The sequence below is a fragment of the Asparagus officinalis genome, chromosome 4, assembly GCF_001876935.1.
Source record: "Asparagus officinalis chromosome 4, Aspof.V1, whole genome shotgun sequence".
Classification (NCBI taxonomy): domain Eukaryota; kingdom Viridiplantae; phylum Streptophyta; class Magnoliopsida; order Asparagales; family Asparagaceae; genus Asparagus; species Asparagus officinalis.
This window is the reverse complement of record NC_033797.1, coordinates 58,075,517-58,090,800: the sequence shown is the minus strand read 5'-3', so window position 1 is coordinate 58,090,800 and position 15,284 is coordinate 58,075,517.

The window sequence follows — 15,284 nt, the reverse complement described above, 5'->3', positions numbered from 1 at the left end:
GTTTGATTGCTCAATTGAAAGTGGACCTCTCGTTCATGAAAGGAATCGAGAGGAGAATCTGGTTGTGGCCCTAACTTTTATAGGTTTGACCAAGGAAGCAGTGGAAGTGGGAGGTTTGAGATGATCTTACCTTTTACAGGCTTGATCGTTCAATTTGAAAGTGGACCTCTCGTTCATGGAAGGAATCGAGAGGGGACTTTGGTTGTGGTCCTAACTATAGGAAGGTTTGACCAGGTAGACAGTGAGAGTGGGAGTACAAATCATAATGGAGGTTTAGTGTTTATCATTTTGTTTGTAATTATCGGGTTATCCCTAAGAAAATTACATATAGCATTCTTCTGGGAACTTCCCATTACATGAATCATCCACCCCCAGCTTCCTTCTTAGAACTGGGTCTGACTTTGTACTCTATTACATGACCGGGTTATCCTTAAGAATATTAGCGTAACATTCTCCAGGAACTTCCCATTAACAGTAGGAAACAGTTTAGACTCATATACCTATTGGAGTATCAGGGAGCAGTTTAAACTCATATACCGATTGGAGGATTGAGAAGCAGTTTATACTCGTATACTTGTCGGAGTGTTCATTCGGCTCAATTGAGCGATATAACGCCGGTTTCAACCAAGGTTTGGATGCTATTCTTAAGAGCGAAGCAAGCCTTGGTAGGATGAAGAATCTTCCTATGGTACGCACAGTACCTCAGATCCACAGTATTATCAGCTTCCTCCTGATCTGGGATAGGTGGTAGCTTGATTTTGTTATTTTCAAGGAGGGACTCGAAAATAACCAGAACATCTTCGTCCTTGAAGGAGTACTCTTTTTGGAGTCTCGGATCCGAAGTCTTTTGCTGCCTTCGGGGTTGTTGCGATGTCTGATTAACGTCTACAACCGCTGCATGTGCCTTTCCTTTACCACGGGAGGCGAAGTTTGAGTTCGGAAGATTCGCCGTCGGTTGGCTCCTCTCGGCTTTCTTCCTTCGGAGGAAGCGTTCGGCCCGCTCTCCGCGCGTCTTCAACTCTTTCCAAGTGTTGGACGGTGCGACTCCCATAACTTCTAATATCTCAATAGATAGGTTGTTATGACATGTCTGGAGGATGAAGTCCTCCGTGATCGGATCTCGGCAGTTCATTGCTTTATTCCGAAAGCGCTTGACGAAGTCATCGACTGTCTCGCCATCTTCTTGTTTCTCATCGAAAAGTGTCCTGATGGATACCTCGTCGTCGTCATCAAAAAGTTACCAAGGAATGAGTTCTCCATATCGTCCCAGTTGTTAATACTTCCGGACTTGAGACGGCGGTACCAATCGAAGGCCGGCCCGCGAAGGGTGCCAACGAATGACCGAACCATCAAGGCTTCATTGCCGGAGATCATACCCAAGTGGGACTTGAAGTAGATCAGATGTTGAGTGGGTGAACCCTTCCCGTCAAACGGCGTGAAGTTAATCAAGTTGAACTTCGCCGGGTATGCTATTGAGTCCCACTCTCTTGGATATGGACATGGAATGCGATGGCTGGACTCACCTAGCTGATTCGACAAAGCTCGAATTTGTTGGTCGTGCATTTGTCTCATCTCCTGCATAGCCATTTCCATCTCAATCTTGAATGCCTCTTTCTGCTTAGCTAAAGCATCCTCAACCATTTTGGTTACTTCCTCGGTATTAATCATAAACACTTCACGGGATTATCCCGGACTGGATACCGTATTATCAGAAGCGATTGCCGAGTTAGCGTCCGATGCTTCATCATCCGAGGATAACCCTCTCTGCATTCTCTGATAATCCCTTTGTCTAATAGTTCCTGATCGCAACCGGGTTAGACGGTGCGATACGAGAGGGTCAGAACTAGAAGGTCGAATCGACTTTCCCTTATCAGCCATGTTAATTGTGACTTTTGGAAGTTCGTTATCATGAACAGTCGATCGCTTCTTACGGAGACGCTTTGGTTTGGACTTAGTCATTCCGTTGGAGATCCTCTCGGATACGGAGACCCTCTGCGGAGCGGTCTTGGGGCAACTGCACGCTGATAATACTGCCCTGATTAGTCCGGTGCACGGGCAGTGAGATTTGGTTTCTCGGGCATATCTCTTCTGAGACTCGTTCACATCTCCCGCCCGATAGTACAACTCATCGGTCAGATGACCGGAGCAACCTATCGTGTGTTGACATGACTCCCCTGGCATAACGTTGTCATCGTCAGATGAATACGTTTCTTTCAGGGGATTTGCCGCTTTATTAGCATTCTTAAGAGTCACGTATTTAGAACTACGCTTTTGGGAGCGCAGGATCTCAACAGGCTCTTGGTTTTGGATAAACACCCCCAGGCGGGTAGAAATTGGAGTTTTCCCTTTATGAGAAGGCTTGAAATTGTTACAAGGGCATGTGCGACCCCCAACTCGACGAGTCGCTCGGGGTTCAGTCACCGGACCCAAGCATTCTTCGATCAGAACTTTGCCTCGATCCTCGTGCAAAGGACCCAGACGATCGACTATCCTCACCTTGAAATGGGACAAGTCCACACTGTCCTGGTGCTCCGTCGGAGGTGCGGAACTCACAGGGATCGACGAAACAGGTGTAGAACATCTTCTGCCTTGACTCTGGCGCGGGTCAGATTTAAGTGACCGACGGGTTGGAGGGTCGGATTCAAGTGACCCGCGATTTGGAGGGTCAGCATTTTAGGAAGACTACAGATTAGCGGATCGGTATTTTGGGACCTGGCAAAGATTGGAGGGTCGGACCGAAGTGACGCCGCGATTTGGAGGGTCGGATTTGGGCCGACCTGGCAGATTGGGCGGGTCGGATTTGGGTGACCTGCAGATTGGAGGGGTCCGGAACCGAAGTGACCGCGATTTTGAGGGTTCGGATTTGGGTGAACCTGCCAGATTGGCGGCGTCGGATTTGAGTGACCCGCGATTCGGCGGGTCGGATTTGAGTGACCCGCAGACCGACGGGTCGGATTTGAGTGACCCGCATTTTTCGATCTTTTCGGCCGCCGTCTTGGACTTTGGCCTCCAAACTTTGTACAGTTTTGGTGGCTTCTTTTTCACTTCTTCCCTCTGCAATCTTTTGACCTCTTGCGCAAGAATTCGCGCGCGCGCAAGTAGTACGCGACGCTTTTTGATCCGCTCTTCAAGAGTTGAACGGGTCCTTTTGACTTGTACCCATTCACTTGTTGGTGATTTGGAGGAGAGGGCATTTGTCCGCTGTTGGGGGATCCCGTCAATTGACTCTAAAGCCCTAGCGAGTTGGCGCGCAAGGCGTTGGCGCTGCCTTTGGCGAGCTCTCTTCGATAAAATGGACGCGCTTTCTGTACTCAACTCCTTGATTGAGGAGGAATTCAGATCTACAGATCCGGACTCGTTAGAGATCGGACAGGCATTACGAGGTTCAGCTATCGCAGCAACGGGGGCGTTGATCTTCCTTCGCTTGCGAGAGGCGGAGGATCTGGAGGAGGAAGACGACAGATATTCCTCGAAATGTATTCATTGTGGTATTCATTACAACTTCGGTCGTTACAATGAAAACAAAAAGATAATCTTTTTGTAAGATTTTTACACAATGAAAACAAAAGTTACAACTCTCGTCAAAACAAACGCAAAGATCGTTTATCGGTCTTCTGCTTGCGTGAGATCTTTGCCTGTGCCGAGGTTTATCCGTGGACCGCCTTAGATCTGGATCCGGTTGATGGAAAATTCGGCAGAGTTTTGTTTTCACCGAGGCAGTATTTGATTTGAAGCGCTGAGATTGACCAAGCGAAATCAGGGCTCTTCTTGAGATTAAGACCAAGCCTATTCTCAAGGGACGGACGGGAATGGGCGTCGGATCTCTCGAACTCTCCTTCTTTATGCCGAAGAACTCGCCAAGATCTGTCAACCCTCGCTGAAATTCGTGCTCCTTTGACTCCACAATCCTGCAGCACCTCCTCGTCTTGATAATCAATCGCCCCCGCTAAAAGGAGGCCCTAGGTTTGTATTTATAGGGCTTCGGAAGCGGTTATTTGGATGAGAACAAGTGATTTGGTTCTATCTTCAGTTAACAACAGCCTAACCACATTTGTAGATGATATCAAGTCAGTTGGGAACCTCTGGAACCAACAAATCTCGAGAAAAACCATCAAAAACCGAACCCGATCGAAACAGCGCGCGCAGGACAAGTCTGACCCGCGCTTGCGCGGGTCGGATGGAACCGACCCGCGCCGGCGCGCGCGGGCGCGGGTCGACGCGGTCCGACCCGCGCGGACGCGGTGTTTCGAATTTTTGCTGAGCTCTGGTGTTTTCTGGTCTTTCCGGGACTTGTATTTTCTACCGTTTTGCGTAATTGGTCGTCTTGTTGACTTGTACGCTTCGTTGCGGAATTGACCGTCGAACACGTGTTGATTGACACACACGTGTTGATTGACGCACGCATGTTGATTGACACGTGCAAGCTGATTAACGTGCGCGTGTTGATCGACATGTACGAATTGATTGTCACGTGCGTGTTGATCGACGCGCATGAACTGATTGACGCGCGCGTGTTGATTGACGCATGCGAGCTGATTAGCACGCACGAGCTGACTGTCGAGCGTGTAGGTCACTTGATTCACCGTTTTGCTTCAGGCGCTTGTCGGCGTCAGATAATCCTCTTAGACTCGGATAACGATGTTCGTCGTCTTCTCTCTGTCTCAAGCTGTGTACGGACACCTATAGGCATTTTTAGACGCCTACAGCGATGAAGACACTCCTCTAGAATTGCTCAGGAAGATAAATGTGAAGAATGATTGATCTCTACTAAAAATTAATAAAACAAAAGAAAAAAAGAAGCAGAGTCGTGGGCGACTGAATGGCGCACGATAGCTCATCTTCGCTATCTTGCTCCAGCTAATATTTGAGTGGATTTTCTTTGATTATAAAGTTTTGATCTCATTTTTGTCTTCCTCATCTTTTCCTCTTCTCAAAGCTAGCTCTGTAGGGTCTCGAAAAAAGACAAGACGACTGGTCCTTTATAAGAAGTGATTATATCGCCTGGTAAGAATCTTTTTACAGTCGTTCTTTTTCAAGCACAGAAGAGGAGAAGATTGATTCGACTTCTCCTTTGTTTAACGTGGGTTCGATGTGGCGATGGGATGTCTCGCTCGATGCTCGTATCGAGCTTACTTCTCGTTGACGATCAGAGCAAGATTGCTTCAACCCGAGGAGAAAAATAGCCTCTTTCGAGTGCTTGAGCTTGCGGCTGCCGTTGGCTCTTGACGTGCGTGCGTCCAGCTCTTGCGTGCTGTTGGCTACTGACTCCTTAGATTTAGCCCACGTGAGCTGACTGAGTCTTCATGGCTGTAAGCCTCCTGGTGTCGAGCCTCATTTGATGAGACAAGACTCGCTGTGTGGCGAGGTTCATCTGATGAGATGAGCCTCAACGTGTAGCGAGGTTCATCTGACAACGTGAGTTTCGCTGTTGTAGGGAGCTTCGTCTTTGATGGTCGAACCTCGCTGCGTGGTGAGCCTCGTCTTCTGGGGAGAGTCTTGCTATTTGGCGAGGTTCGTCTTTGGATGAACTTTGTTTGGTGAACTTCGTCTTCTGAATGAGCTTCATTTTCTATAGAAGCTTTGTCTCCAATGATGAGCTTCATCTTCAATGACTAGTTTCAAACTTCATCTTTAATGACGAGCTTCATCCTCTAAAGGAGCTTTATCCCTAGTGACGAGCTTCGAACTTTGTCTCTAATGACGAGCTTCACCTTCTGAGTGAGCTTTGTCCCCAGTGACGAGCTTTGAACTTCGTCTCTAATGACGAGCTTCACCTTCTGAGTGAGTTTTGTCCCTAGTGACGAGCTTCAAACTTCATCTCTAATGACGAGCTTCACCTTTTGAGTATGAGTAATTACTGGGGAGGCATTTTCTTGCTACTAAAGAAAGTTATCAGGATGCTGGAAAAAATATGCAGTGATTACCTATGGTCAGGAGGTTTGAATAATCATAAAAAGGCTAAAGTCGCCTGGGAGAAAGTGTGCTCTCCAAAGAGTCAAAGTGGGCTTGGACTTCACAATATGTAGATTGTTAATAAGGGTTTAATGTTGAAACATATGGGCAATAGTTCTGAAAACTGATTCCATGTGGGTCAAGTGGATACATGGTTTTTATTTGAAGAATAACAATCTTTGGTCCCTTGTTAGCAAAGCTCATTTCTCATGGTGTTTTAGAAAGACCTTGAAGCTTAGGGAAGTGGCTTTGCAATGCATTGATGCTCTGGAAGTGTGATTAAGTGGAGAGGTGTTTGTCCTGCTTTTTAAAACCTTTTCTACTTACAATATCTTAGCTGCAGGAGGGGAGAGAAGGCCATTGTCTAAGCTGGTCTGGAGCAGGTTTGTTCTCCCTAAACAATCTTCTATTGCTTGGGTGACTTGCCTTGATAGATTACCTACCAAGTCAAAGCTAATGCAAATTGGGGTTATTCCTAATTATCTACGCCCTATGTGTTCTTTGCATAATGAGTATAGAAATCACTTATTTTTTGAATGCAACTTCAGCTCTCATGTCTTATGTACAAATCCATAATGTCCCTACAAAGTGGCAGGAAGTGATGATACTTCTGGAGAATATTTGTAGGAGGAATTCTTTAATTTTCTGCATCAGAAGAGCAACATCTATTTACCATATCTGGCTTGCTAGAAATAGTGTGGTGTTCGAGGGCATAAAAAGCACTGTGGAGGAGTGTGTCAAGAAAATCATATTTGAGTTGAAAATTCAATGCAGTAAAATATCGAATATGAAAGATATGAAGCTTAACAGGGATGGTGCAAAGCAATGTGCATATGTCCTACATTTTGTGCAAAGGGCTGAGGTGTTTATGTATTTTGGTCTTTGATGCTATAATTTTGGTACTCTAGGCTGTTGTGTGAATATCTTATTAGATAGAGATTTGGTTTTGTTTAGTCTTGTTGTATGATCCTTGAGTTGTGAGGATTCATACTTTGAGTGTATAGTTTTAACTGCTTATTCCTAATTTGGTAATAAGAAGAATCACTTACTTACCAATAAATAAATAAATAAATAAATAAATAAAACAGAAAAAGGTAATGATTTCTAAATATTTTACATAATAGTTTAATTTTTTAAGTAAAATTAGAAATCTTTAGAAGGATTTTTCCATGAACTCTTTTTTAGTGCTTTTATCTGCTTATGTGGATGCTTTTATCGTATAAAAGTGTACTGGAGTTAACATTAATCTTTAGTTTATAGTATTTCATGAAGTCTATCAATGATTAGGAATAAACTCCATCCTCTCTTTTGTGCCATTTTAGCCCACTTTTAATCAATCATCTTGGCTTGTAAAGCTATTTTTCAAGCGTTTTATATTTTTGCAACACTATAAATTCTCAGACGAGCTTGGTTTTATGTCGGTTCAAATAAAAAATAATTTAAATTGGCTTTGGATTATATTTGTTTCATGCCCATTCAATTATCAATATAAAAATTTAAATTTGGTATAGCCTATTCAAGCAAGCATCAAAGAAAATAAATAATCACTATGCTTAAGTTTAGAGACATAAGTGAGCAAAAACTATTAAGGTGGAACCGAGAAAGAAATTTTAGTAAGGAAATAAACTAAAAATACTTAATCTCGATATTTAATCACATGCATTACACGTGCATAAGGGTGTATATTATACTTGTTAAAACTTTATACTAACATCCTGAAAGTTTAATATAGTTTTTTTAGCATGCTGGTAAACTTCAAAAGTTTCATACTCATCATCCTGATGACTGAGTACAAAATCTCTCAAAACTTCTGATCCCTTCACTTTGGAGAGGTTGAAACTCTATCATCCAACAATCATTGAAGGGATGATTGAGATTCAAGCAAGAACCCTAAAATGAAATGATTTGAACATCCAACTCATATGCCAGAATATCATTATAAGATTTTTATTCACAAGCTATGATGATCATTATTTCTTCAGCGTATCAAATTGTTAATTTACTTTCGAAAAGAAACTATTTGCCAAAAAGTTTCAAATCTCACTAAAGTTGACCTCTTCTTATGTTTAATTTGTATAATTTTATCTTTGGGTTAATTTTTTTGTGAACCTACGTAGCGATCATCCACAGCTCTGCAATGAACTTTTCCTCTTCTTGATGGATAAAGAGTACTTAAAAAGAATAATTTATGAAAATATTATGTTGGGCTTAGAGTCACGCCCTCATGCCGCGAAAGCGATATTACCTGAGAGAGAGCCTGACTTTTGTTTTCACAAAAACTCAAGTCAACCTCTATATTCTTGTTTCTCAAAGGAAACTAGAATAGAAAGTGAAATATTTCAACAAAGTGAAATATACACTCTTCCTCTTATCAGTTCTAGGACTGAAATATCGAGGGAACCTACAGACAATGGCAAACACACAATTAAGATAATACATACACGAGATTTACGTGGTTCGACAAACTTGTCTACGTCCACAGGGGGGTGGGGGGGTGTTCACTATGAAGAAAATACCAAACTTATACAAGCTCTCTCTTCCTCTCTCTTCTCTTTTCCTCCACACAAGTTTTTTTCCCACACATTCTCTCTTCTCACTTCCTCTCTATTTATAGGCAAGGAAGCACCGAGCAAGGCTCTATAAAAAATCCCGCGTTCGCGGAGAAAATGACGCTCGTCGTGGGCTGGCAGGCGGCTCACGAACACGAGGATGGGACGTCCTCGTCATGGGTGTGCGAAGGAGGGATGGGAGCACATGGGTCCCCCTCACATTCACAGCGCCCACGAACTCTTGGGCGCGGTGTGGGGGAAAAGGATGGGGCGGTAGGCCCCCCACGTTCACAATTCTCTACCTCGTACATCATTTGATAAACCTCAAATTATGAATGAATACTAGAAGAACACCTGTAGGCTGTCTAAAAATCACTATGGATAGTTGATCCCCATCAAGTTCCAACAATGAAAGTTATAATCAGATAGCTTTCATGCCAACAAACGAAAGCTACAAATGGAGGACTTTTCACATAGAGCGAGAAGAGTTACAAATCAACGACACTTCCGACAACTGGTGAAAACTCTATTCAGCAGTCTTCACAATCTACAGTGAAAGTTACAATCTGACGACTTTCACACCCCACAATAGCTAATGCGAGGATTACTGAACAATGGTCATTGCAACGCTCTACAGAAAAAGTTACAAATCAACTAGCTCCTTCTAAAACGCGGAACTCACCTTCGCGTTACAATTCTTAAAATGCAGGCGACCCCCGTGTTTCCAAGCTGCAAACAAGAAAAACGCGAGCGGCCCTCGCGTTTTTGACGTTCAGTCAACACCTAACCTCACGTCTTAATTCCAGGACGTGAAGTTAGGGTTCTGAACGCCAAATTGGGCGTTTGACTCATGCAAATACGAGTCGAACGGTTTCAGAACCGTTTTCCCCACGATCTGAGGAAATCATGCCCACTTAGGAGCGGATTTAGAGGGCAGTTATAACCTCTTATCCACCTATAAAAACTCAACGAACTCAACCGAGTAAGGGAATGGTTTTTTGGTTGGCTGATAGATTAGATCTGGAGCATCTAAACCGCACAAGGAGGTTCGGAGCTTGGGATTCTTCTCTGGAGATAGAAGAGGCAAATTCTTCGAAACAGAAGATTTAAATCAGATTCAGAGGATAAAATCTAAAAAGAATCCTTCAGCAACAGAAAATCTGCTTGGCCATTAACCGAATTTTCGGTTCTAACAACTCTTTTCATAGAGTTCTAACTCGTTCTGAGTTCTAAAACTCGTTAAGAGTTATTCATCAAACTTTTCATAGAAGTTCATTATTCCCACAAGATAAAAGACGGTCGGATCGTCTACGGAGAGCAAATTTGACGCAAGCAATCGAAGGAGGTACTTCATCGCTACCAAGAAGAACCCAGTTTTAAACAAAGGGGAGAATCAAATTCGTTCTCCTCTCTTTTGTAATCAGGAAATCCAAATTATAATCGGTTTTGAGAGAATGCAAGTTAATTTTCTTTCACTGTCTTTTTATTACAGATTTTCCACAAACAAAAGATGGCGACTCCGCTGGGGACTAGCTTTTCTGATGAAGAAGTGGTGGCGCAATCCGATGTCCACCTCGTACAAACGACTGTTGAAACTCTCGTTGTGGAGTTTGACCAAGCAAAGTACGAGGAAGCCCTCTCCTCTGGATCGCTTAGCCCCAAGGCTAGACGCGACGTCCGCAAGATCTCCAAGGAGATCAAACCTGTTGCTAAAACGCCAAAGGAAGTCCTCTCCTTTGGCCAAAATTCGTTGAACAGTCCCTCCGCTTCAGGAGTGGGCTTAGCCTCTGCTGAACTCGTCCAGCGAGTTGAATGTCCCACATCCGCGTCAACATGACGCGCTTTAGGCCATAAACAACCTATAGAGGAGACGAGCTCCATAAACGCCAACGACGCTACTGCCAAGGCATTGAAACAAGCCAAAAAGAACGCCGCTCGAAGACGGAGAAGATCCATAGGATGAGCACACTTGCGCGAAAGCCGAACGCTGGCCCAACGCGAAGATCGCGTTCTTGAGGCTCTGCCCGAGTGCAGCATTTCCACTCCAGAATGCGTACTTCGTGGTAATGAGCCCAATTACGAGCCTCGGCTGATACAGCTGAAATGTGACCCTTAGTGGCGCGTTATTTTTTCAAAACGCAGCCCTCAGAAAGGCGTTGCCGAAAATAAACGCACACCTCATATATGCGTTCAAATGAAACATGACCCTTAAAGGTCCGTTTCACCAACTAAACGCGATCCTCAGGGGTGCGTTCAACCAAAACAGGACCCTCGAGGGCCTGTCTCATCATTTAAACGCAGGCATCGGCCTAATGTTTACAAATCCAAACGCGACCCTCGCGTTATTACTCAGGAATGCGACCCTCACGTTGTTTCTCAAAAACTCGATCCTCAAGAGGTCCACCAAGTTCGGAAAAGTCAACATGGGTTTAAAATCTACGTTCGACCAGAATCAATCTCACCCACTCAAGGGCAGGGGGTTCCATCTCCGCCCCCACGCTCAGGGAGAGATTCCTCCCAAGTTCCTGATTTGTGAGAATTATTGTTAAGGGGAAAACCAGCGTAGCAAGCAGCTCACTCATGCCAATGTGAATGGCTTATCTCGACAGTCCTTTCAGAATGTCATTGTTGCACTTCCGTACCTCGGCAGTCCGTGTTCAACAGGTTGACGAACGTTGTTAGACCTGCCAAACGACAACGTCGATACAAAAAGAAGACAGCCAAAACTGAATGCCCCGAAGTCACTATAAATGTGATAGGTAGAGGGAAGGTCTTAGGTCCCAGTTCTGAGGAGTCACAAAGAAGTCATTCCCCGACTATTCAGGAAATTTGTGACGAGTTCAAAGGAGTGTACCGGCATACTCGGACTCGAACAAGAACCATTTGCTCGGTTAACTACCAAAGATTAGCCAAGGGGATCGTTTCTGATGATGAACATTCGGCAATTGCCGAATCTCAATCTTCAAGCTCTGTTGTGGCACGAGAGGTTTTCGCTTACATGGTAGGAAATCCTGAAGACCTAGCTAAGAGAGTAGACGAACATTATGTCATGCTCCAAGCACAACAAGAAACACTTCTGCAAATGAAGGATATGTTGGCTCAGCTCCTTGCTAAAAAAGGCCAAAAACCTGAATCTTCCCGAAGGACAATGTCAAAGGGAAAGCAGAAGGCACAAGAACATTCGGATCGTGAAGCTCACAACTTGGAATCCTCTTCTGAAAATGAGAAGGAGATAGAAAAAGAATTGCATCCTCAGTCCGCTAAAGTGGACGAACTGCAGGCTCGCCTCAACGCAATAGCCAACAGAAGAGAGCTTCGCGAAGAAGGACTGGTGCGGCCTTATCCTGCTGAGTGGGACACAGCTCCTTACCCACCCAAGTTTAAGGCCCTTACCTTGCAACCATTCGATGGCACAGGATTGCCAAATCAGCACATCTACTACTTCAAGTCACAGACTGGAGATGTGGTAGCAAACAATGCCATCCTGACCTGCTTGTTCATCGGCACTCTTAAAGGAGTCGCCTTCGAATGGTTTATGAAACTGCCTGTCGGATCTATTCAGAAATGGGTGGATTTGGAAAGGCTCTTCTTAGCCAGATTCTTCGAGGACGATACGGATGAAGCAATATTCGTTTAAAGAGGAGCATGTAGACACTTTGTTCCAATTGCTTCGGAAGAACAACAAGCTACAGCTGCCTGAAATCAGGAAGCCGGATGAAGCAGGGAAGGTGGATGACCCTAATTATTGTCGTTATCATAGGTTCCTAAGGCACCTTCCAGAAAGTGCTTTGTCTTCAAAGACATGCTGCAAAATTTGGTGAATGCTAATGTGCTCACTCTAAAACCCGAGCAGAAGACCGTATCCACCAATATGATAGCGGTCTAATTCGGTGACTTCCCTCCGATAGCGACTACAGATGACGTTGTCCCTATTCGTAAAGGAGAAATGCACCTGAAGAATGCTGACTTGCACAGTCAGAAAGATAGGGGGTTGGTACCCCTCACTACCCCAAAAGGGGAAATCATGTGGGTCCACCCTGATCTGCTAGGAGACCAGCAGTAGATGAACACCTCGTCCAACAAGAAGGGAGGTAAGGCTAAGTCTTCCAACATGATTAGCCCCTCCGTTACTGAGAATGATGACCACCTCAAATCTCTTACCAATTCAGAAGAAGAGAGGATTGCCCTGGCAGCATACCCAGGAGATAACCCTGACACTCGGTCAGGAAAGGCTTACTTGAGAGACTACAACCAGAACGCTCAAGAAGCTGAAGAACAGCCCCAAGACGCTGGGGGTTCTGTACCAAAGAAACCGGTCGATAAAGGGAAACAAAAGGAGCTCCGGTTCAATAAAAATCTCCAACAGGAATTTGGGGAATCGAGCGTTCCTTTCCAATTCAATGTCATGGCGTAGCTGGCTAATATACCAGCCATGATTACGCTATATGAGCTCCTAAGGTTGTCAAAAACCACTAAGGAAGCTCTAATCGAAGCCTTAAAGAACATGGAGAGCTTTATCACTCAAGTCACTTCGATTTCCGAACCTTCTGAAGACCAAACCTGCCTGCAATGTCTGCAAGCGGCAAGGAGTTTACCTTGCATATCATTTACTCAACCTGCCTGCAATGTCTGCAAGCGGCAAGGAGTTTACCTTGCATATCATTTACTCAGGAAGATATGCATGTTACACACAAACATGACAGACCTCTATACTACACAGGGTATATTGGGTCGTCAGAAATCAGTCGTGTCCAAGTTGACCCGGGCTCAGCGCTCAGCATCATGCCCTACAGGGTCATGCAGGTCTTAGGGATTCCCACGCATTGACTAAACACTACTCAGACTACCATCTTTGGTTTCAATGCAAATAGCACTTGGCCCCTGGGGAAGATCAAACTCAGGTGTCAAATCAGAGACCTTAAGTCTGAAGTGACTTGTTACATCATAGACGCGGACACGTCCTACAATCTTTTGCTAGGACGACCATGGATACATACAAACCGCATTATCTCATCTACCCTACATCAGGTCATGAAGTATGCCAATGATAAGGGAGAAGTTCGACCCCTAATTGCGGAAAAATACCCTTTCCGAGGAGTGGAAAACTTTCACGCCGACTCCGTCTTCTACCTGAAATCCCAGGAGAAAGAAGATATAGACAGCGGCAACGAAGCCGACATTAAACCGGATCCTGAAGAAGATTGTCCATGGGAATTGAATCTAAATATAATGGGTCAAGACGAGAGTAATAATAATATACCGAGTGAAGGTACCAACTCATGGCATGCATTGTGCACAGAGGCATCACTCACATTGCCAATCGAGTCATCCTTCGCTTCAGATGAAGAAGCAGAAGATGCACAAAAGGCTTTCTTCAAAGTCCCGTCCAAAAGGAATCTCCAATTTTGGTAAAGTTAAACCCGAACCACTCAAACGGGGAAGCTCGGAAGAAGATGATGGAGTTCCTCAATTTCATTACCATGAACCCAATTCTATACATTTAATGAAACGAATGGGATATAACTTTAACGAAAAATAGGGTTTAAACTTCGGGAAAGGAAGGTGAATACCGATTCGAATGTCTCTAACCCCCAAAGGAAAACCTCCGGACTACTATTAAAAAACCGGAAGAGGTGTGGGCTACGTCACAACCCCCTCTGTCTTAGAAAATAAAATCAGTAATTATCTGCGTCGGGACCATTCATCCGGGACATCTTCTTGGGAATCCGATGTCAATGTCAGACCTTTCTTTAAAAGTTTGACCGTGAACATGGTTTCAACTAGTCATCCAGATATAGATGCAGGGGGTGATGAAGAGTTAATCGAATCAATCAATGATCCTTGGATCAAACGCCTCAACATCTTGTGGGATATGCGTTTCGAACAACGCGAACCACCCACTAAAGATAAAGTAATCCAGGTCAACATGAGAGATGAACATGACCCTAAGTCCATCTTCATAGCTGAAAATTTATCATCATCCGAGAAAGAGGACCTTATATCTCTCATTCGAGAATATATAGATGTCTTCATTTGGAATTATGAGGATATGCCTGGCCTTGACCCAAAAGTTGCCATGCATCGGCTTAACATCGATCCGGATGCAAAACCCATTAAACAACAACAACGCCGGTTTCGTCTAGAGATCATGGAAGCAATTGAGCCCGAAGTTAAAAAGCTTATAGACTCGGATTTTGGCAGAGAGGAACAACACCCAGATTGGGTAGCCAACATTGTTCCAGTTTCCAAGAAGAACGGTGAGGTCCGGATATGCATCGATTTCCGCGATCTTAATGCAGCTTGTCCGAAAGATGAATTCCCGCTTCCTATCACGGATGTTATGATTGACAACACCTGCGGATATGAACGCTTGTCCGAAAGATGAATTCCCGCTTCCTATCACGGATGTTATGATTGACAACACCTGCGGATATGAAAGGATGTCTTTCATGCCTATCACGGATGTTATGATTGACAACACCTGCGGATATGAAAGGATGTCTTTCATGGACGGATTCTTCGAGTACAATTAGATCAAGATGCACCCGGAAGACGAAAAGCATACTGCTTTTAGAACACCACTGGGGGTGTATTGCTACACAGTAATGCCCTTCGGCCTGAAAAACACAGGTGCAACTTATCAACATGCAATGAACGCCATCTTTCACGAATACCTACGTAAGAAGATCGAGTGCTACGTTGACGATATAGCAGTAAAGAGACAACATAAAGGCGATCATCTTACAGACTTGAAAATAATGTTCGACATCATGCGGACACATC